General features: G+C 38.1%; 1 long non-coding RNA gene across 1 annotated transcript; it reads left to right on the forward strand.

The window, feature by feature from the left end:
- The first annotated feature begins 3,717 nt into the window (after nucleotides 1-3,717).
- On the forward strand, nucleotides 3,718-23,165 carry LOC127578434 (uncharacterized). Its single transcript, XR_007957521.1, has 4 exons — nucleotides 3,718-3,820; nucleotides 5,334-5,372; nucleotides 22,337-22,454; nucleotides 23,077-23,165. It is a non-coding gene; the product is annotated as an uncharacterized LOC127578434 (long non-coding RNA).
- Nucleotides 23,166-23,383: the final 218 nt, after the last annotated feature.

Here is a 23,383-nt window from a genome sequence, read left to right on the forward strand (position 1 = left end):
AATATAATAACAGGAAGAATTTGGCTCAGCAAATTTAATTCTTGAAATTGTAACTGCCATGAATATTCCATGATTTATATTCACCTTATAAACGGGGAAAAATAAAAATACAGCCTTCCTCTTCCTGCAACCTCCAAGAGTAACTGAAAACACAAAAGCGTCAATCTGTAATTTATAGTAATTTTATGTCTTTGCACTGTACTGCTGCCGCAAAACAATAAATTTCAAAAAACAACAAATTTCATGACATATAAGTCAGTGATAATAAACCTGATTCTGAATCTGATTCTGACATTTGAAAACAAATTGATTTTGAATAATTCCTTCTCTATGCATCATCACCAAGGGTATTTTTTTTTTCTTCATCCCTTGTCTCTGCCTGGTAATCTGTTGGAATGAATAAACCGCTCATTTAGAACCTGACTGATTTTGATTCCACTGAGGGTCTGTCAAAGATAGTGATTTGCGCCATCAGACTCCCAGCGAGGCACTGAGCAAAGATTACCCTCTTGTGTTCTATAGCTTATTGGCATTTTATCAGTAGACAACTAATATCATTAATTCTCAAAGCTGCTTTCATTCTTTCATTCAAATAAAGTTTGTAATATTCAGCTCTAAGTATCTGATGCGTATGTGAAATTATTGATTTCCGAAGAATCTCCATATTAAATTTTGATAATAAGGAATTTCCTTCATCTAACCTGTGGACATAGCAATGACAACTGATTCATCAGCACATTAGGAGCAGAAGCAGATCATCTGTCCCTTCAAGCCTGCTCCATCATGATCATGGCTGATCTTCTAGCTCAGTTCCATGTTCCTGAACTATCCCCATATCCCTTGAGAAACCTTAATATCTAGAAACCTACTTATCTCTATTTTGCTTTTTCGGTTGGAGAATTGCAAAGATTCACAAGCCTCTGGGTGAAGAAATTTCTCCTCGCCTCTATTCTAAATGGCCTACATCTTAATCCGAGACTCTGACCCCTGGCTCTAGAGTACTCAGCTCAAGGAAACATTCTCCATGTATCCAGTCTACTGAGCACTATAAGAATTTTAGAAGTTTCAGTGACATCACCTCTCAGTTTTCTAAACTCTTTAGAATAGAGGCTCAACCTACAAAATCTATCCTTATACGCAAACGTGCCATCTCAAAAACCAGTTTGGTGAATTTTCATTGCTGTGCCTCCATATTACCGATAATCTTTTATGGGGAAGGAGATCAAAACTGTACACAAAACTCCAGGTGCAGTCTCGCCAAGGTCCTATGAAACACAGTAAGACATTTATTTCTCTTGAACCAATTTGTGCCATACCCATTTGACAGCAGTAAAATGAACACCCCAGGATCCAATATAGCAGGTGTTGTGCGCAATTTCACTCTGGACTGCAAGTATGCTGCATGCCAGATGGATGAAGGCTTCTCCATAGAGATTGACACCATGCCTGAATTATACACAATTCCTTTTGTATATGCTTATAGGGGGTCAGATGCTAGTTTGAAGTCAGTTTGCAACATTTGGATTGCCCATGATCACAGCATGTGTCCTACATAATGTAAACAGCAGCCAGGCCTCTGGTGGATATTGTCAGAAAAATTTCAATTGCTTAAATGCAGTGCTAGGTGAAGCAGGATTGTACCTGGAGGTTCCTACTATACATCCTGCCCAGTCTGGATTGCTTTCTTTCTTGTCAGTCACAAGAACATCAGCTGATCAGGGTGCCTCCTAGGAGAAACATGCTGCCTCTGTGACCAATGCTGCAGATCAATACTTGTAAGCAAATGAGGCTAGAGACCAATCATATGACCCAACTCAGGTCCAATCCCACTCATCAACATTAAGCATATGGTACATTTTACATTATTTTCATCAACTTTAATTCTATATTGCAGTTCTGCTAACAGCCTTGGTTTTCAAATTAATACACTGTCTTTAGTTAAAAAGAAGGCAAGTTATGTTGCTCATTATTTGTCCAAACATGTGGTGAGTTTGTATTTCCTTGACTTCTATTGACAAATCCAGAAAATGGCTTGTTCCCCCTTTTTACATTTTTTTTAACATTGTTCACCTTTTTCTCTCTATACCTCAAACGTATATTTGAATTCAATAAGTTGCAAGATTGTTATCACAGGAAGAAAATATGAGAATATGTTGTCCAGATCTATATCCTGATACATTTCACAGTCTATATTGCAGAATATCAACAGCATCAATTCAAGATGCAGTCAGATTAAAGTTTCATCAAACAACGGTCCCTATTGCTATGATCCATTAGCCAATTCTGACTGTCATGATTAAAATAGACCAATTTTAGCATTTAAACAATTCACTGTAGTATATATTGAAACTAGGGTCTTGTGAACAATCTTGAGAGGGGATTCAGGCAAGCCTATTAGCTGCTGTGTTGTAGGAATCTTCTTGGTCTGTTTCCGCTGATGCAATGTCATTGTTTGCAAGCTGTATTGGTGGTAGTTCGATATTTGTAATCTCTGTTGTTCCATTCTCTGTCAGCATGTTCAAAAGCAAATGACTCAATACATTGTCTACGTTAGATCATTTTGAAAATAAGCAGATATAACTATAAATCTTATGAACTGTGAAACTAAGGGACAGATTTGGATTGTATCAGATGACTCCTATCTAGTCTCTCATGTTTCAGATTCCATAAAGTTAAATTAATCAAATACTCTGCAATCTGTAATCTGTTCACAGCAAATTACTCAGCCTATACTTGCTGATTTATTTTGTCTTTCAATTAAACTTGATTTTAGAACCCTTATCATGTTTTTCAAATTTCTCCATGGTCCACTCCCTATCTATGTTTGTATTCCTCTCCAGAGTTACAACCTGACATGTTGTCTGTACTCCTTTAACTCTGGCGTCTTGATACCTCTGTTTTTAATTGATCCACTGCTGGAACCGTGCCCTCAGTTGCTAAGAAATGTGGCCCTGGAATTTCCTCTCTGAACTTCCCTGCCGCTCTAACTGCTAAATTGCTACACTGATAGTCCAGAGACCTGGATGGAAAGTCCAGCAATCCAAGTTGAAATCATACTATGGCAGGTGTGGAACTTAAATTCTTACACAGGGCCTCTATGTGCTCCCAATGTTTGCCTTAAAGTTCTCAATACCATCAAAAATGTTCCTCTTCCACTTTGAGCAGCCATGAGCCAGAGATTCCCAGGAGTTAATGGGGATGTTGCATTTCTTCAATTTATCAGTACTGCAGAAACTAAGTCACTTCAGTGTTTTTCTTCACTCAGCTAGTAAAGTATAATGAATTTAGAATGCTTTAGTGGTGCTTTATACTAAATTAACATTTCAAATACTACATTGATGCCAATACTTTCTCTGGTTTCTATTTCATTGCATTGTTTATGAGGTGTGAACCAACCTGTTGATTGATGGGCAAAGATGTTAAATTATCTGATGATGGATTGTGTTGTCATTGGGTGTTTGATTTATCTTAACTATTTTGATTGCAATAATTTTACTGTCAGCACTTTTCTTAATGATTTATTTATTGCAGATATATGTTCTACGCTTCTTATGGTAGCATTTCTTCTCACATCTGAGGAAAGTTTTCTTTATGAAGTTTTTTTGTCAGTATTGCCTCTGTGTTTTAATAGTGTGGCATTAATTTAAATTTTAGATATTTTTTCTTGCAGAAAAGGATGAGGCTAGAGTTTGACAGCACATATATGCATCGCATTTCCTTTGGTTGCAATCTGGAACATTTTCTGCACTCTTTTCCTTCATCCTCATTCGGCACAGAAGAAAATGTACCCAAAGGAATGTAGCATTAATTAATGTAGCATGTGAATTAAAAGTGAAAATAACAAGATTATTCAAATGATATTATTATGCCATGATGCAGTTTGATGCAATGCACCATAGAAAGCATTTTTCAAGAGCATCAGTTTCTGTTGCTTTTAACGGATGAAGGAAATGTCAAGTAACCCATGTGCCCATAGTAAAACCATCAGTGAACCTCCACTCCTTCCATCACAGATCTCAGACCAAAAACAATTGTCAATATACACAGAGGGGAAACTGGGAAGGCAAGTGATCTGTAGTACAATCCAGAGTACATAGTAAGCAACTTGCTGTTTGGATATTATACTCTTTGTAAGTCTTATACTAATAGCCAGAGTAAGGTCACTGAATTTTCATCCAATGCCACTTCAGATCTGAGGTTCAAAATGGATGGTTCTTAGTCATTTGAATCTCATTTCCCGGCTGTCAGATGGAAATAACATCTTCTTCCACCTCCTTAATTCCTTTACTAAAGACTTTATAACATCAACAAAAGAAATGTGTCTTCTCCCTGTGGATATTTTCTACCAGTCAGTACACAAAAAACAAGGTTCATTGCTGCTTCATAACTAGCACCATACCCCTATTGAAGATGTCCACCCAACACTAAGATACATCCAACTCCTTGTACCTAATGAGTGAGTTGTCCAATTGGCAGTGTAATTCAGGCCGACATCTCACCCCCTGCAGTGAAGTGAGGTATGTAACTAAAAGGAGTGACAGTATCAAGTAGGCAAAGGTATTCACTGTGTGCCTGTTATAGGTGCATCGAAGGTTCCCATACAATATTTCAAGGTAAAAATGAATCTATTACTTCTAAAACCCTATTTTTCCTGAACCCGATGGCAGCAGAATGAACTTTCACAGCAAACTCTGGGAAATTTATCTATCTAATCTCCCCATGATGTCAAAGTAAATGTTTATTGAAGAGTCAAGCAAACAAGGTCTTCACACCCTGCAAACAATGGGATAATGTTTTTGATTGATGTATTTAATTCCCAGGATATTCCCACATCACTAGCACACAATGTTAATATACAATCACAAATGAAAATTGCACATTAGTCTATCCCATCACCTGAGGATAGACTCCATTGACAAATGAATATTTAACACAGTGTATTTGTAATCAATCAGATAATGAAAGCTATTTGCATATTGCATCAGCCTTGTGAAATCACTTCACCATAGAAGAGAAATAAGCAAGAATCATAGATCCAAAGTAGACTGTTGCCATTTATGTGGTACCCAAACTATTTCTTATGAAATATAATGATATAAAATTTCTTATTTTTGTCACAGTATGTTTCTGAGGGTACTGCTACAAATCTCTGTAAACATTCAACAATACTGTCACTTATATAGTCCTGTCACATTGCACCTGAATCTCGTACATCAAATTGCTTAGCCGTGTAGTGCAGTAAGATCTGACCTTAAGTTATTGCTTTTAAATTTTAGTCATATATACACCTCAAAAATATAATTCACCAATGTTCATGTCTCTCATACCTGTAGGTTTATGGTCTCCAGAAGGCAGGATGTCAACAAAGGATGGTGAGTTCAGTTGATAGTGATGAAACACTGATGAACAGATATATAGAGATGTTTCCAGTAAGGAGTAAGGTTTTACGCAAAAGACCACGGTATTCAATTCATGGTATTTTATGTCACTTCAAGAATGCAAAGCCAACCCAAGAAGACATACTAAAGTAATGCAAAAATAATGAGGAGCCATGTGACACCAAAAGTGTGAGTTCATTCTTCTTTCCATCTGAGCAATCACTGTTAAAGGCCTCTGTGTGAAGAATGCTGTTACAAAACTATGTAAACAGGATAATAGCCACAGATTGAGTCAGATGTCCTTAATGGATGATACTTCTCAGTTCCCAACTTTCCTCCCCTCCACCCCCCTATGGTTCCTGCCATCATGGAGGCCAGCCTCAGCCAATTCTTTAGTCTATGTGACATAAAGAAATGGCAAAAGGACGAGATACAGCAAAGACTTGGGGATTTGTTAATGTTCTGGCTATGCTCCAGAATCAGCCATACCTCCCGCCAAGCTGCCCCAGCACACTGTTACAACATCAGTATCTATCCAACAATGTGGAACTTTCCCAGTTATGTCTTGTCCACCAACAGTAGGGGAAATCTAACTTGCATAATTAGAACCCAGTTAATCTATCTCAATCATCAGTAATGTAATAAAATATTGCAGAAGGTCAATCAAGATGTCATTAGCAAATTCAGCAAACATACCTCGGAAAATTAATACCAAAACATCAACTATCTCACTAGCCACTGATTTTAAGACCCTAAAATAAAGTCCATCAGGACAGAAGACTTGTCAACCCACTCACCTGGACCACTTTCAAGGCACCTTCCAAACCTGCAACCACATAGAGGGATGGGAACACCATCACCTGTAAGTTCCCCTACAACTAACACATGCTGTCTGGGAAATGAATCACCATAATTGCACAGTTGCTGGGTCAAACTCCTGGAACTCCTTATAAGGCCTCTTCAGTAGTGCCTACATCCCATAATTGAATAAAGAATATAAAATCAAAGCTGTTCTACCCTATATCCTCCCATGCCTTAACCTCTCTGAATTCATCCATTTCCACAATTGATACTAAAAATATGTGCATATCAGCAGGGAAAAGATGATAGATTTAGTAACGTAGGCACAAAATTCAAACTGAAGGGTTCAAAGTGCATTCTGTTTCTGCACCAGAAGGACACAGTATGCCTAGGTAGATGTAGCCACCAGGGTGCTGGCTGAAACTCAATTGCTGAGTACTTTCTCAAGGCCCTTTGAGAAATGTTACACATGGTGCAGTTAGTTTTTTCAAGAGACAGCTGTCAAACCAAATACTTAATAAGCCCCTGGAGGCTGACATCAAAAAATAGTAACTAATACTTTTCTAAAGGTGGAGTCAGAAGGAGCTAAAGTTATGGCTGAACTACCCTTTGAACCTGAATTCATGCATGGTCCATTTTCTGGGCAACGGTGTCAGCTTGGTGTGAAATACAGTTTGTAGCAATTTACTCATTTTAAAACTTTTTTTTTGTACAAGGCATGCTGGAGGTTTCTTCACAGAGCAAAGTAATTTATCATACTTATTTTACATTCTAAAAACCAGATGTAACCATTAGAGCTCTCAAATTCAACTGCTCATCTGCACTGATAACCAAACTTCTGAGAAGATGACCTACAAAGACTAAGAAGATTTCAGGTTTGATCCCTGGACTATACTGAGCTAATTTATCTCAATTCATAGAATGAAAAATGCACTTAAGTGCCGAAGAAGGATTTCACTCACCATTCCTGCCAGAAGTACTTTTTTTGAGTGAGGCTTGGAGTGAGTAACTGGATGGACAATTTCCTTGGATTACTGACAGAATATCAAGGAAGTATAAATTCAAGCACAAAAGAATTAAAAGGAAGTTTAGTTAAAAAAAAAGCCTTAAAAGGAAAGTGAGGACATGGGTTCACTGTCATAATTATTGCTGAAGCAACTCCTATAAATTCTTTTAAAATGAATTAAATAATCCCTTAAGGAAAATATTACAAGCTATGGGATACAGAATGGACTTAGTGGTAGCCTGGCAGTGAATTGATGGGTCAACAATTTATACAATAAAATCTGGGATTCAGTTCTATCAACATAAAAAGCAGGCCATCAATCATCACATCACAAACTGAGCTGCAATAAAATTCAACTGTGGAGATAACTGGACCTTTTTAGTCAGCTCCATTGTGCATAGACTTAAGTAAGGCAAACTGAGTAAAGATCTATACTTTGTTTCATTGACCATAATATTTTAAATTACTGACAGAAAAATTATTTACTCCAGGGAGAGAAGTTGGCTTAAATAGTACACACATTCACAGTACTGACTGACAGTGTGTGAGCAAGAGAGAAGGAAACTCAATCTAATTAAGTCAGGAGATATGTCCTCCATGATGGTTAACTCCTCATCATTCCTGCTTTCAGAATTCACCATTGTGACAGCAGGTATCAGCAGATATTAATGTACCACTCTAAAATAAAAGATCACCACCAATAAAAGGTGTCAGTTTGATGAAGGTCAGGGTCTGTGTCTGTAGCTGGATGGTGATTAGCGGGTCAATAGTGGTCAGAAAGCAGGGTTCTGATGGTAGTCAGGGGCGGTGATATCTGGTGGGGTTTGCGAGTTTTCATGGGGATTCAGAGGGATTGTATGCCGTTCAGGAGGGGAGTCGAGGTTAGTGATGTGTTGCTGGTCCAGTGATCAGGTCAGCTGATGCTGCTTGCGAGGTCTGATGTATACTTTTGGCCTCCTTACCTAAGGAAAGATGTATGTGCCACAGAGGGAGTGCAATGAAGATTCACTAGACTGGTTCCAGAGATGACAGGATTGCCTAACAAAGACAGATTGAGTAGAGTGGAACTTAATATTCTGTAGAGTTTAGAATAATGAGAGGAAATCTCCTTGAAAAATTCTTAAATGGCTTGACAAACTAGATGCAGAGAGTATGTTTTCCTTAGCCTAAAAGCCGAAGAGATGGTGCTGAAAAATGGTGCTAGGTAGAACCTCAACCATGATCTTAATGAATGGGGGAGCAGGCTTAAAGGGCCAGGTGGCCTACTCCTGCTCCCATTCACATTGATAAGAAGTCCAATGAGGATCCTGCTAGTTCTGCTCTGCAGGCAATAGTATAAAGGCTCTTACCTCATGGGTTTTACTCTTCGTGTCTATTTTTAGCCATTGGTTCTCCTGAGGCCTTCCATTAACAGAGACTTTCAAGGCCTCCTAACTTGACATGTAATTTCTTAAAAATTCTTTGGGCACACACCCAGAACTTACTAGTCCATAACACCATAGATTCCTTGAGAAAATCTTGGGCAGAAATTGCCTTTGCGCACAAATACCTTGTATCTGACCTAATAACTCTGTGTAAAACAAGCATAATACTACCACCTGAATATTAATGTTGTACCTTTTCTGATGGAAGGTATGTTGTCACCACTTTCTAGTCCTACAGGGCAGCTGAATCTGATATAGTCAGAAAGTTGTCACATCACTTAGGACAGATAAATTACAGCTGCAATTTCACCGGAAAATCCTTTATCTTCAATGCAACATTCCCACTTGTCATCTGAACCTAAGTTACCAACATTAGACTTATATTGTTAGAAATAAGACCAACTCTTTCACCTTTTTATTTTATACATTCCATTTTCAAATACTAACTGATTGGCATGAATGCTTTGTGTTTTCTTCTGCATAGTAAACAAATATAATTGGGACCTCAAGTGTTTCTGAATAAGAGTTAAAAATACACTTTCAGTACCAATTAGAAATCAAGGTTTACTACTTGTGATGTGTGCATCTATAATTTGTGCATTTTTAGATAGATTTGTATAAATGTCTTTTACAGAGGCACGTGCTAATGAAGAGGTTGATTTTTAGGCTAGGTACTTTATACATCCTTGTATATTCTTTCGAATCTGGCTTTATGGTCTGCATAATGTTTTTTTTACTCTTTTTCCCAGCTTGGTCCATATCTGTGCTAATTTTGATACAATCCGATCCTTTGTTTATTCATATGAGAGTTAGTTGAGTTCTCAACATTGCTTGCTTTGTTACATTTCTCAGAACCAGCAGCAACCCTGTATGACTATCTGCTACTGTCTGTCACCCAAACTATTATGCAATCATGTCAAATATATTAAAATCTGTCCTCTGGTCCCAAATCTTCTGCTGTAATCCATTGCCCTTTGCCAATACCTTCACATTCTGCTAAGAAAACACAAAGCAGGTTAGCTAAGTACTGGCTTGACATATCCAAAATCATCTGGATAAACCCCCCCACTCCCAAATATGAAATGATCCCAATACTATTCCTTATGGTTTCTGTGGCAAGGGGAAGCACGTTGAACAAGACAGACTCCGCCTGAACTTTTCCTTCCTATTAATTTGCAACAATATTTACAAACTAGCTCTACAGAGTTCACAGCACTCATCAAAGTATTAGCTGTGAATGTGTACTTAATTTTAGCTCTATTGAATTGTAATCTTTAAAGCTGAATCTATAGGAAGCTGAAGCTGAACCTTGCTAGACAATAGAGTGGCACCCACATAACCTGATGCAGCATTGTCCTTAATTACTATCAAAGTGGTTTAGGAACATTTGCATGCTATTAATATATACTCATTTACATTCAGAAATGCTGGCATGACTGTTTCTAAATTCACTAGATGGACACAGAAATTCAAACATTAACATAAAAAATGCTGACACAATTTTACTCATAAATACCAAAATGCCAAAGCACTCACTTAAGAAATTGAAAAAATATAATAATTTAAAGTAATGAGCTGTGAAATTAGGCCACACAGCGCCAACTTTTTTCAGTACGATGGATACCAATTTTTTCCAATATCCATTGTGCATTGCAAGCACATATTTTTAGTGCAGCTTGTTCTACTGAGAAATTTGGATAGTGCAGTCATACATGCATCATGCACACAGAGAAGGTAGTTGGTGATGTCTGCACTGCCGAAAAACAGCTAGCAAATTGCGCTGCTGAGAAACAGCTAGCACCTTGTGATAACCTTGCAAATGTAGACTTCTGTTTAGAAGTAGTAAGAAACCTGAAATACAAGCTATTTAAAGGGATTCTCAATGATTTGCTGCCATGTTGCTGATTGGTTGTGAATAGCATTGATTAGAGAGGTAAGTATAATTTTAGAGAATGCATCAGTCATAGAGGCAAGGAGACAGGTCCCTCAACCCACCATGTCCATGTAAGCCAGCAAGTACCAATCAATTCTAATCTTCTTTCCCAGCACCATGGCCTCTCCATGATATTTCAAGTGCTCATCTAGTTACTTCTTAAGGTTGTGAAATTTCCTCCCTCTGGTAGTATGTTCCAGATTTCAACCACCCTCTGGATGAAAGAAATTCTTCTGCAAATCCACTCTAAATTTCCTATCCCTTACCTCAAACCTCTGCCCTTTGTCATGAATACCTTTGCCATGGGGACAATTTCTCACCATCTACCCTGTCAATGCTCCTCATAACTTCGAATACCACGTCCATGGAATTTGAAAGTGCTGTTATCAGATTCAAGAAATCTGTTCGCAATGAAGAGATTGGTAGTTTAGTGACCATCCTGCTGGGCCTCCAGGAGAATGAAGAGAGGGCCCAAACACTAGCACAAGTGGGCATGGGCCTTCCCATAGCCACACAGCTGCTACTGGCTCCAATTGCATGTTATCGTGCAAGAGAAAATAAATTCTTCCTGACGTGGTCAGTAGCTGGAAGTATACTGATGAGATATGAGTTTGAACCAGAAGGTAGTGTTAAGTTGCACTAGGAAGTAGTGAGGAAGAAGAGGGCTGATTGGCGGAGAATGTTATTGGACTTGTAACAGTGGCGTATCACATGGAACAGCAGAGTCATTGGATCATATAGCATGTAAACAAGCCCTTTGGCCCACCGAGACTGTTTCAATCATCAAACAGCTATTAACATTAATCCTACACTAATCCCCACGTTCCTTTCAACTTCCAACCCCACCAGTTCTACCATTCAGCTACACACTGGGGCAATTTACATTGGCCAATTAACCTACTGATATGTGATGCTTGAGATGTCATTGCGAGAAGATAAGGATTGTTGAGTACATTATTCACTCACCTCAACCTTGTCAGACTATTAAACCTTTTGTGGCATTACATTCATGTTCTGAGTGCTTCACTTACAGCATAAGCCCTGAGTGCAACCTTGGCTCACTTTAATACATTATTGACCGAGAAGACTGCCTGGGGTTATAGGATGTCTCTCCTTTTTGAAAGCTGCATCTGAAATTCAGTACTGCTACTTACTGATCATCTGTATGCTTCCAGGAAACTGGTGCACCTCAATCACATATTGCAATAGCAGTATTTCTTTGGCTATAAACTGGGTTATTTTATCTCTTGAATGAACTTTAAGATTAAATTAACATTCGATCCAACAATGTAGTCCTATTTGGTACAAATATTAATTACATTTCATTATGCTGTAAGTGTCATCTGTAGAAGAAATACAAAACTAAACCAAAGCCATTTGCAGAGTTTCAGCACTCACAAGGAACTAATTCAAATACACGGCATTTAACCTGTAATGAAGGCACAAGTAAGTACCTCAAATTACCGTGAAAGCAGGTTCTGATTCTTCCTGGAGGCATTTCGTGCATCAGTTATTATGACACTGTAAAATTACACTTACCACCACATTGTATCCAACAGGCAAGGCAGGATTCCAAAGTCCAATGCACCTGCAGCAAAAATAATTTGATAGCTGAAATGACATTAATCTTAGAAATACATACTTATTGAGCCAAGTTATAATGTTCAGCAATAAAGAAACCTGTGCTTATCTGCCTTCCATTTTATTGTGTATTGATAACCAGTCAGAGAAATATTGAATTTCTGATTTTGCACCACTATTAGATACTTTTTAAAAATGGAATAACCAACCATGGTCACTGTTTAGTTCAGCAATATTTTTTTACCAGATTGCGGCTTTACAAGTTTTCAATAATAATTTTCTTCAACGATTACGGTGCACCAGGATTACACAAGCCATGGGAAAATTAGTATGTAGAAGCAGGTTCTGACTATTAAGCTCATCAACTCTGTTATACCATTTACTGAAAATCACGGTCTATGGCTTCTTTCGTGATGGGAAATAAAGGTCACAGGGTGGTAATGTCTGCTCAGGGCCTCATCCGTCCAGCTCCAAGATAAATCCAGTTCACCCACTTTGCCCACTACTAGGTCTATGTTACCCTTTGTGTAAAGAAGCAAGTCCTGGTATTGGTCTCAAATGTTCCAGCTGCTTTTCTTTAGTATTTGCAATGTGATGGAGGTTTCTGTTGAATTCAGTCTGCTGTTAGGATCATTAGATTCCCCAGGTAGCAAGCATCTCGCAGGGACTATTTCCAGATGGCCTCCCATTCAATTAGTGGCCAAGTCTGAATCTGGGTACTCACAGGGAATGCAACAAGGATACAGATCCCTTGCTCCTCGTCATAGACCTAATTTCATTATCTGAATCCCACTCCCTGTTGCCATCAGCACCAGAGGAAATCCTTTCTCCCTAATCTGTAAAACACTTTATTCAGATCAGCATTTATTTTTCCATATTAATGGCAATATTGACAGTCCATGTAACCTGCCTCTTGGTTCTATCCTTCTAACATAGTATCACCCTGGTGAATTTGCACTGCAAGTAATATATATTGTTCCAGTGGTTTGTAATCCAGAGCTGAAAGCAAAACTCTAAAAATAGTCTTTTCTAGCCAGAGCTTCATACAATTGTGCCTTAACACCCATCACATTATTTTCCAGTTCTCTTGAGCCAAAGGCTAACATTCCATTAGTCTTTTAAATTATTGTGCCTACCCCTTCACTAGCTTTTAGTGTTTTCCAAATGCAGAAATCTCTCTGCATCTCCCAGCTTCTCACCAGTTAGGAAATAATTTAATCCGCCTTTCTCAGGTCTGAAATAGGTGACCTCTTGCTCCCCACAATCGCACTTAATCCATCAATGTCCCTTTACAATAAAACTGAATGATCCAAATAAACTGAACAAACATTTTCAGTGATAAAAATGGTAAAAAGAAGTCCTTAATAAATCAAATCTTTCCTGAATACAGGACATATCAGTATTGATAGATGGGAGAAGGATTAGTCTGAATGGATTACAAATAAAAAAGACAAGACAGGAAATCCAAAGTCAATGTTCTATACCTGTTCTATTACATTTTTCTACTCTTCTGACCCAATTGTGGGTTTTCACGCACTTAATTTCCAGTTGCCTGAAGTTATATTTTCCTGAAGGATTAAAGAAAAGTTTGCTACTTCAAAATGATGACGAAGAACAGATTGGCCCCATATCTACTTATGTAGGAACCCAGCACTTGTTCCCAGGGGCTCCTCAAAAATGACCCAATGTAATATGAAATCCTTTGGGTTCCTTGGGATCCTGGATGTTGACCCCTGGAACTGGAAATCAGTCTGACTAATTTATATCCATAAAGTGGGAACTTTAGAGGCTGATTTCTAATCCATTATGTTTAAGCAGCCTTTTAGCAACCAGTTCATCTTAAAAGCAATAATGTTGAAAAAGATGCAAGGTGCTAACTTTGGCTCCATAACCAATGTCACTTGGATGTTAAATGGGTCAAACTGCAACATAGGACATCATATCAATGTACGTATAACTGTCAAAGCAACCAACCTCTACAGCTATGCAAAATACATGCCTATTGACATGTATGATGAGTTAGTTACGATGGGTTGGTTAGGCCTCCTCCATGTTCTTTGACGTTGCCCACATGCTTTCTGAAAAGCCTACCAACACCCCAAGTATTTCACCTTCTGAAGTCTGCCCCATCAAAGACCACATCTGATTTTTTCTGGAGTAGAACCACAAGGTACCTCATCCTTTGGATAGCTGACACCAGCAGCACTATTTCCCACTTCCTTCTCCACAATCCGCATGCTGGGGGTTCTAATGAAGCATGGATATCACCTCCAAATTGTAGACTGTGTTGGTACCTCAGCTGGTGACAGGCATGTTAAGCCAAGTGAAGGCGCTACTTCTCCTTCATTCCTACTACCTTCTGCCAGATTACAGCTCTTGGTCAATGGGAATGAGAAAGGTTCAAGGGTAGGCTTGCATTGAGGTGAGGACGTTAGTAGGTGCATGATTACACAATGAGTAGTTTGCAAATCAGAAGCAATTGTGAAATGAGAGTGAGAAAAGCAAGAATCATAGTATCATACAGCATGGAAACGAGCCGTTTTGGCTCACTTCGTCCATGATGCCTATCAACACTAACCCTATTTACCCGCATTAGGCCCATCTCCCTCTGTGTCTTTCCTATCCACATACCTGTCCAAATACTTTTTAAACATAATCTTATTTGCCTCCACCTTCTCCTCTGGCAGCTCATTCTAGATATTCACAACCTTCCATGTGAAAAATTTGCACCTCAGATCCTCTTTTAACCTTTTCACCTTAAACCTGTGCCCTCTAGTTCTAGATTCCCCTGTCCATGGAATAGATTCTAACTATCTATTCACCTATTATATTTGAGCATCTTTCACCCTCTATTATTCCAGCCCACCACTGACCATGTTCTCAGTAAAGTGGATAAGATCGTATGGTCATACCTTTTCCCTGGTAGTTAGCTGCTGCTTCTGATTATGTGCTGTCCTGTCCTGCAAGAGAGAAGAAATTTGTTAATGACTGTCATGTAAAGTATTTAAGTTACATGCCTGTTATGGTTGTATAGCTGGGAGACACAACGGAATGTCTGTAATAGGACAGAAGACAACAAGAATATTTTTCTTCGAGCTCTCTCCTCTTTTCCCCTTTATCTGCATCTGAAAACCCACTTTATTGCCAGTTCTGATACCAGATGCTAGCTTTATTTCTCTGCCCACTATTTTTTACTTAATTTCAGATTTCCAGCATCTGTAATGTTTTTGCTCTTGGATAATTTGATTTGTTGGACTTTCTCTTCTTTGTTCTATATGCACTGGGATGGCCTACTGACTGCCCTGGAGGATAGGATATCTTCATAAATCCTCAGCACATTCTCATTGGTGGTCTGCATCACAAAAATACAATAGCAGGAAGTCAGTGTTTCTAACAGAAAAGATGTGCTGTGTATAAGGCTTTTAATATAGATAGATTGAAAATGACATAATTATATCAGTACATTAATAATATGCTTTTAGAGTATTGTAATATAAAGCAAAATCACCAGCATCATAAATTCACTACTTTTAAAATTCTGTACATGTTCTCATTTTAACCTGCTCTGTGACACTATGATCTAGAAATTTATAAATTGGGACAAAGCAAAATGCTTTATATAATGGCTTCTTGAACTTCAAAGAGAGACAAATTCAGAATTATTTCCATAGCAATATTGAGCACTTCTGACCAAACTGACAATTTTCAGGACTAAGAAGCAGCATTCATATTTGTTTTGCCATGAAAACACATTTGAATAATAAGTACATCAGTGAAATAATTCCTCTATCATGGGAATTTTCTGATGCTGTTTACTGAAGTGAAACTAAATGTAAAGTGAATGTCATTGATGTTAAAAATATATTGAAACATGACCTAGTGTGCTGGCCAATGTTCATCCTTCAACCAAAATCACAAAGGTCAAATTATCTGGAACTGAACACATGTTTGTGGGTTTGCTATGTGTAAATTATCTGACATCTTTTCTACATTACAATGGTGACTGCATTTCAAAACCAGGCTTCTTTGGCTATAGAGTGCTTTTACTTATCTGAAGACCTATAGTGCAAATGACAAGGCACCAGTACTCTCTGAAGGACCAAAAACCTCCACAACACAAAATAAATCTCATTGTTCTGGTTGGGTTTCCTGAAGTCATAAAAGACATTATATAAATATTTTTTCTCTTCTTTCTTAATAAGACATTGAAGCCATTATATTGAGTCTGGCTGGATGCTAAATCATTAAGTTGCTTCTTCTAACATTGAACTTTAAGTGTCAATTTACATTTCTACATTTTAAAATAGCATTTTACAACCTGCATCAATTCTCACACATAAATCCTGCAACATCAATAAACCATTATCAGTTAGTACAGTACCAGTTAAACTAGCTAACTATATGCATATAAGAGAAATTAAAATGGGCAATTAATACTATTTCTTGTGCAAACTGTTGAGGACAGTAAGGGTTCACATAATACCTAATTTTCCTCACACAATTTACCATTAACTGTCTCTACTGAATTTACTTTGTAGGGTTTCTTTTTACCCCTTATCATTACCAAAAACTAAATTGAATATCTATTTATACATGTTATATTCAATGAACAAAATCTAAAGTGTTCATGAAGATCAGATTACCTCTGTCAGACGTAAACCAAGTCTTGATGTCAAACTACTCAAATATGAAGTTGTTTCTGAGTTGGATCCAGTGCAGACTTCAGGAATGGAATTATTAAACTCAAGTGAGTCTGACAAAGAAACAGAAACTTCTTTGAGTTTAAAACTTGATTATAAATTCAACCAAGGAACGTTTTTGATGTTTTCCCTTTCTCCTTATGGACTTTGGTATTGAATTGACTTTTAAACTCTTTCATTCTGGTTTTGAACTCAAAGAAGTTTCAATTTTTTTGTCAGGCTTTTTTGGACTTGATGCTTCCTTGGTAGGTATTGTTGATTTGGGACCTAATGTTGCTAGTAGTGATTTATGACTGATTACCAAGGTAAAGGATTAACCTCAACTGGATTATTATTGTCACATGTACCAAGGTACAATGAAAAACTTGCCTTGCATACAGTTCATACAGATCAATTCATTACAACAGTACATTGAGATAGTACAACATAAAACAATAACAGAATGCAGAATAAAGTTTTACAGTTACAGAGAAAGTGCAGTGCAGGTAGACAATAAGGTCAAAGTCATAACGAGGTAGATTATGAGGTCAAGAGTCCATCATATTGTACTAAGGAACCATTCAATAGTCTTATAACAGTGGGATAGAAGCTGTCCTTGAGCCTGGTGGTATATACTTTCAGGCTTTTGTACCTCCTGCCCGATGGGAGGAGGGAGAAGAGAGAATGTCCGGGGTGGGTGGGGTCTTTGATTATGCTGGCTGCTTTACTGAGGCAGCGAGAAGTGTTATAGACTTTCTTGATTTCAAACATGTTTCCATGTGCTTCCTGCTCAGTTTTGCATTATTACCCTTAGATCTTGTGAGAGAATAAGAAGTGAAAGCTTGGGTTTATTTAATTCATCATCCAGTGGCTTATCACTGGACCTGAACCGTATCCCTAGGCATCACACAGCGACTCCAATTAATGCCTTGTATCATAAGGTACAAGGAGAATTTCATTTGCTAAGCTTTTCTTACATTCATCAAATACACTTTGTTGCTCCTTGTTCCACATCCATTTCACATCTTTTTTCGACTAATTTAAACACCATTGCATGACCTGCCTGAAATTGCACAAAATGCTGCACCTTCCCTGGAACTAATTTTAGATCTGGTCTATTTTTCGGTCTTGGTGCACTGTAATTGACCTCATCCGTTTCCTTCATCAGTTGCAGGCCATCAACAGCAATCATTAAACCACTGCACTTGAACTCCCCATGGAGCTCATGCAATCTCCTGAGTGTTTCCTCCAAAATCAGAAGACTTTCCTCTTCTCTCTTCATGGCAATCTACTGATATCTTGGTTACGCAAACAATGATCCACCTTTGCAAAATTTTACTCCTCATTCCCAGGAAAATCTTGATTGAAGACATAATTCCATAGGATAAGGTTGTGTATGTGTACAGACTTTAGCATACGTTGATGGTTAAGTACAGCTGACTATCTCTGTCAACATTCATGATATGCATGAGTGAGATCCAATTTTGAAGATAACCTTGATCCTTCTAATTCTGATATAAATCTTGCTATTGTAGAAAATGAATATTGATCTTCATCTCTGTCTCAGTTTAGAAGAATGAAAGCTAATCTCAATCAGATAGGGGGCTTGACAGGGTAGGTGCGATATTAATGTTTCCCCCAATTGGTGAGCTTAGAACCTGGGGTCACAGGCTCAAACTAAAGTTCAGAGGTGAGAATAACTTTCAAGAGAGTCTTTGAATTCATTACCCTGAGATGGCTGAGAGTGATCATTTCCTGAGTTCATTTAAGTCAGAGATCAAAAGATTTTTAGATATTAAGAGAATCAAAGGATATGGCAGGAAAGTGGCATTGGGGTAAAAGATGAACTGTGGTTTTATTGAATGGCGGAGCAGGCCTGAGTGGCTGAATATCCTACTGCTGTTTCCAATTCTTATGTTATTTCTTACTTTGAATGAGCATAACCATTAAATTATAATTTTTCTGTTACTTCTACCTATGAAAATCCACAATGGGCATTTCCAACATCTAAAAATATTAGCAGGATTTACACTGTTGTTAATATCCTTCTCAATACAATCAATAAGTAAAACAAGGAGAACAAATAATTTTCAGTCTCATTTGCATTATCTGCAAGGTTTCTGGTAATGGACTCTTGGTAACTGCTGAGAGAATTTGAGGGCTCTCTATGTATTCAAGAGTGTTCCTCATATATAAGAGAGTACATGTAAAGGCACCTGTAGATAAGGGTGGAAGTTTATCCTTGGTCACTTCCTAGGCCTAAACCGACCGTATACTGGCATGCACACAGTGTATTCTGCTTCCTAAGTCAATTTCCATTGCCTGCAATGAAATCATGTTTTGGAGACAGTGTGCAATGCACACAGGCTTTTGTGTGGCATGTTTAACACACACGCAAATGTTGATGAATATCAAAGTCAAGTTCATAGTTGAGTTTATTGTCTAAGTATTGAGAATATCTAACATGCCATTATTAAAACCAATTTAACACAAGAAAAAAATACAAGTAAATTATCTACCAGTCATGCTTCCTTTGAGGATTCCTGGTGAAATATAGAGATTTTAATATTTATGCTTCTTTTGTTGAAAATTTGTATGCTCTGATGAGGTAAATGAGACGCTCATTGAGCTTGGCTTCTTTCGTACACATTTATTTCTCAGCTATTTATTTACTAATAGTAACCAATCTAGGAGGCTAGATTGGTTATTATTAGGGAGGAGGCTATCTAAAAACAAATTATTGGGTACAAATTTAATTCCCTAAAATTAGCTTGTTCTTTTCACTATTTATGTACAAACTGATGACTCATGAAGAACAACAGTTACATTACTTTTCCTCTCACTTTGAAATATAAGAATGGGAATAGCAACAGAAAATAAAAATGCATAAACAAATTCTGCAGACAGCTGATAGTCTTCACTTTCTGAGCATTTATGATATTTTTCATACAAAATCTAGAAGAGCAGATAAGGGGAAAAATTGCCTCAACAACAGAAAATAAATGAATCTGGCGGGCAACAGGACTGCAAATAAATTATAGTTCCTTTTTGATGGCCTTCACAGGCTTTTTCCTTTTGAAGATACATTATATTTTTAAATGTCCAGAATAAAATCTAGCATTGCTGAAGTTTTATAACTAGTTTTTGTTACTTCCAATATCATTGCAAAAAGAATATGCTTCAAAGGTACTTGATCAAACAAGGTTTTCTGGTGGTGTTTTTTTTCACAAGGATAACATCTGTAAGAAAGGGAATAATGTAAAAATTTTCATATTTCTGATATTAATACAGCTTGAGTAGAACAGGTGGAAAAGAACTCCATTTATCAAATACTAATCTGGGATTCACTGAAACATCAAATTGTTTCCTTGCTCAGTGCCTGAAGTACATGCACAATGTATGTATATTGGTCTATAAATTTTGTTTTTTAACAACTGTTTTACAACTATTTATTTTAGTTATTGCCTTAATGTGGTACAATAGTAAAGAAAACAGAAATACTTCTAAAACTTGGACCAACCACTGTTTAACTACATTCCTCATCCATTTCATTTATTGTTGGTGTTTTTGTCTAAATAGTTTTGGAAAATATATATCTTAAAATGGGAGCTGGTTAGATTCCACATTAACAAATGTGCTCTATGCCAGGTACATGGCCAGCATGGGATTTATTAAATGAGTAGGGCCAAGGAATTGGGACTTTTTTTCTTTTTTCAAAACTCTGCTAATATTGGGATTGCACTAGAAGACTGAAAAATAGTAAAAGGTAATTCTAATCCTGAAATGCGATCATAATTATGATCCTGTGAATTGAAAATTGATTTGTTTGACACTCAAAATGTTGGCTATGTTCTGGGGATAGCATTCTCTCTCCTGGGCTTGTTGGTTCAAGCTCCAGATTTCCTTGAGTGCCTAACTTTAACTGTTATTACTATTCAGTAAGGCAACTCTGGAGGCACTGTCTAAGTTACAGTGAACCAGATCCTCCTGTTTGGAACCACTGCTCCCTGTACCCCTACAGCTGTACTTATCTAGTCGGAACGCTGAGCCCTAATCATAATGACCCAGAGCAGCCCAGGTTCCAGCAGTGTAGTCATAGTGGCTGGAAAGTCTCCAGTGGTTCTGTGAAGAGACCCTGCTTTGAAACAGCCAGGACAGCATTTGACAGCCAACTTTGTCAATTGTAAAAGCAGTGAGTAACTTCATTAGATTTTAAATGTTACTCACATTCAGAAACATTAAAGTTAGCAATATAATAGTAGATAATTAAAAATAAAATATTATTAGAATGTTTTATAAAATTAAAATCATCAAGTTGGTCAGAACAAGTATGTCTTAGAACACAAATAATTTATTGTAAGATGATTTGGAACCAGTAATTCACCTTCTGCCTATTCTTGATCCAATGCCATAGAATCCACAATGATATCAATGGCATCTCAGATCCTGACATCAGGTCCGAGAAGAGATTTTATTGTGTAATATCAAGGAATCTTACTGAGACTGGATACCACTGCTGCATTGATGCCATGTGGTGCTCAGCAGCAGAGTAAACCGACAAATCCAGCATCCCAAGTTTTGTCATTATGTTCGGGACTTCCACCTTTGACAGTACATGCATAAATATCCAAGACTCACTGCTATTTAAATACTTAAAGGCTGGGGGTTCCATTCAGATCCCCAGCATTAGTCAGCAAGGCCCATTCCATTAAAAGGAAAGATTTTTGTTTGGGGTCTATAAAAGTTGTTTGATAAGTTTCTAGGGACTATATTGGCAATGCCAGAAAACAAACAAGAGACTAAAATGCATGATTACTCTATTCAAATTGGAACCAGTGCAGGCAGCAAACCAAATTTGTTCTGCCTGCTCCTGATAATGATTTCAGCATCAGCTAATGCTGCATTACTGCTGCTTGCCTTTTCACTTCAGCAGGGGCTCCATTTTGTGAGTAGCTGGAACTGTTCAAGTTAGTCTGCACTGCTTAAAGCCAGTCTGCATCTCTTAAATGGCAGTTCCATAGCAGCTGTAGCAAATAGTGGAAATGATTGTGAAGACTGCTTGTGACTTGGAAGGAAATATGTGATATATGGCTGGTGATTTCTGGGTGTAGCAATAGAGGAGTAAAGAGTTGGAGAGACTTCCATGTATAGAAGGCGAGTCTCTAGCAATCAGAGGAGTTAGTGGTAAAAAATAAATATCGGGAGTCAAACCCCGAGATACTGAATGCCAAGCCATAAGAAGTTCAATGGCTTCAAGCATGTAATCAGGGTAAGTGAATGTAATTCAAGTTCAACGTCTTGCTAAACAGCACAACCTGTCTCAGGCACTGCTCAATGCTCAGTGTCCCCGCCATTCACCTGCCAACATTCTCTATTAAACAGGACAGCCTCTGTGTGTCCTTTCCATTACTCCAAGCTTCATATCAACATCCCACAGCTTATACATAATGCTAGCAATTCAACTATGACTGGCATATCACTCGAACACAATGTATGATACTCACTAATCCATTTCCCTCTCTCTTGCAGAACAGCTCTTGCAGCAAATGCAGCTAACTAGCGGGACACAACTCCCCAACTCATCCCATCCTGGAGGAAAAATATTCACGATAATTAGACTAGCCATTATGAAATCGATGACCATTGGTGTGGGTAAGACCACTGTGTGCTCATGCCAAATCCTCCTCTGCACATCCCACTTCCCTCCATTCATCATTCCAACTCATGTGATTAAGCCAGAGAGGGTGCAGAAAAGATTCACAAGGAAGTTGCCGGGACTGGAGAGCTTGAGTTATAAGAAGAGATTGGATAGGCTGGACTGTTTTCCCTGGAGTGAAGGTGGCTGAGGGGTGACCATTTAGAAGTTTATAAAATCATGAGGGACATAGATAAGATGGATTATCACAGTATTTTTCCAAGGGTAGAGGAGCCTAAGACTAGAGGGCATGGGTTTAAGGAGCAGATAAAGATTTAAAGGAGACCTGAGAAGCAAGTTGAGAAAGTGTTGGGTAATACCTTTTGTGCACTAGCAGACTAGGCATCATGCAGTGCCTGATGGCTGCTGACACAACTCCCAGTGCAGCACAAGTAGAAGCTACACAGGTCTGGGTACTATATTCAATGGCACTCTGCGTGTCAGGGAACTTGCAACCCTCATAGCTTACATGCCACTGTCTGGAAAATCATGTGCATACAACTCTTGGGAGAGAGAATGTCTGTAACCTGGAATATACAACATGGTTTCACATATCCTAATTTCTGATTCTATCCCCAGTTGCAGCCCGGAAGGAGCCTAATGCATGGAGTTTCATGGTCACCATGATCTTGACAGCCACTGGCCATACAGTCCTTGCAAGGATCTACAGTTAGGGTTGCACTGGAATTTGTGCATATTTCAGTGAGAATGTCTTAAATGTGGATGCCTTGTGCAAAGGTTCAGATGGGAGAATTGCTCCTTAAAGACCCTGAAGATATTGTCAACTACCGAGAGCTCTTGTGGTCATCTGCTCCACCTCCTTGATCCATTCTCCCAACAATTCTGTATTCCTGGGGGAATAGCTACTAAAACACCCATGCCTGGG

Source organism: Pristis pectinata, chromosome 15 (genome assembly GCF_009764475.1).
Source record: "Pristis pectinata isolate sPriPec2 chromosome 15, sPriPec2.1.pri, whole genome shotgun sequence".
NCBI classification, from domain to species: domain Eukaryota; kingdom Metazoa; phylum Chordata; class Chondrichthyes; order Rhinopristiformes; family Pristidae; genus Pristis; species Pristis pectinata.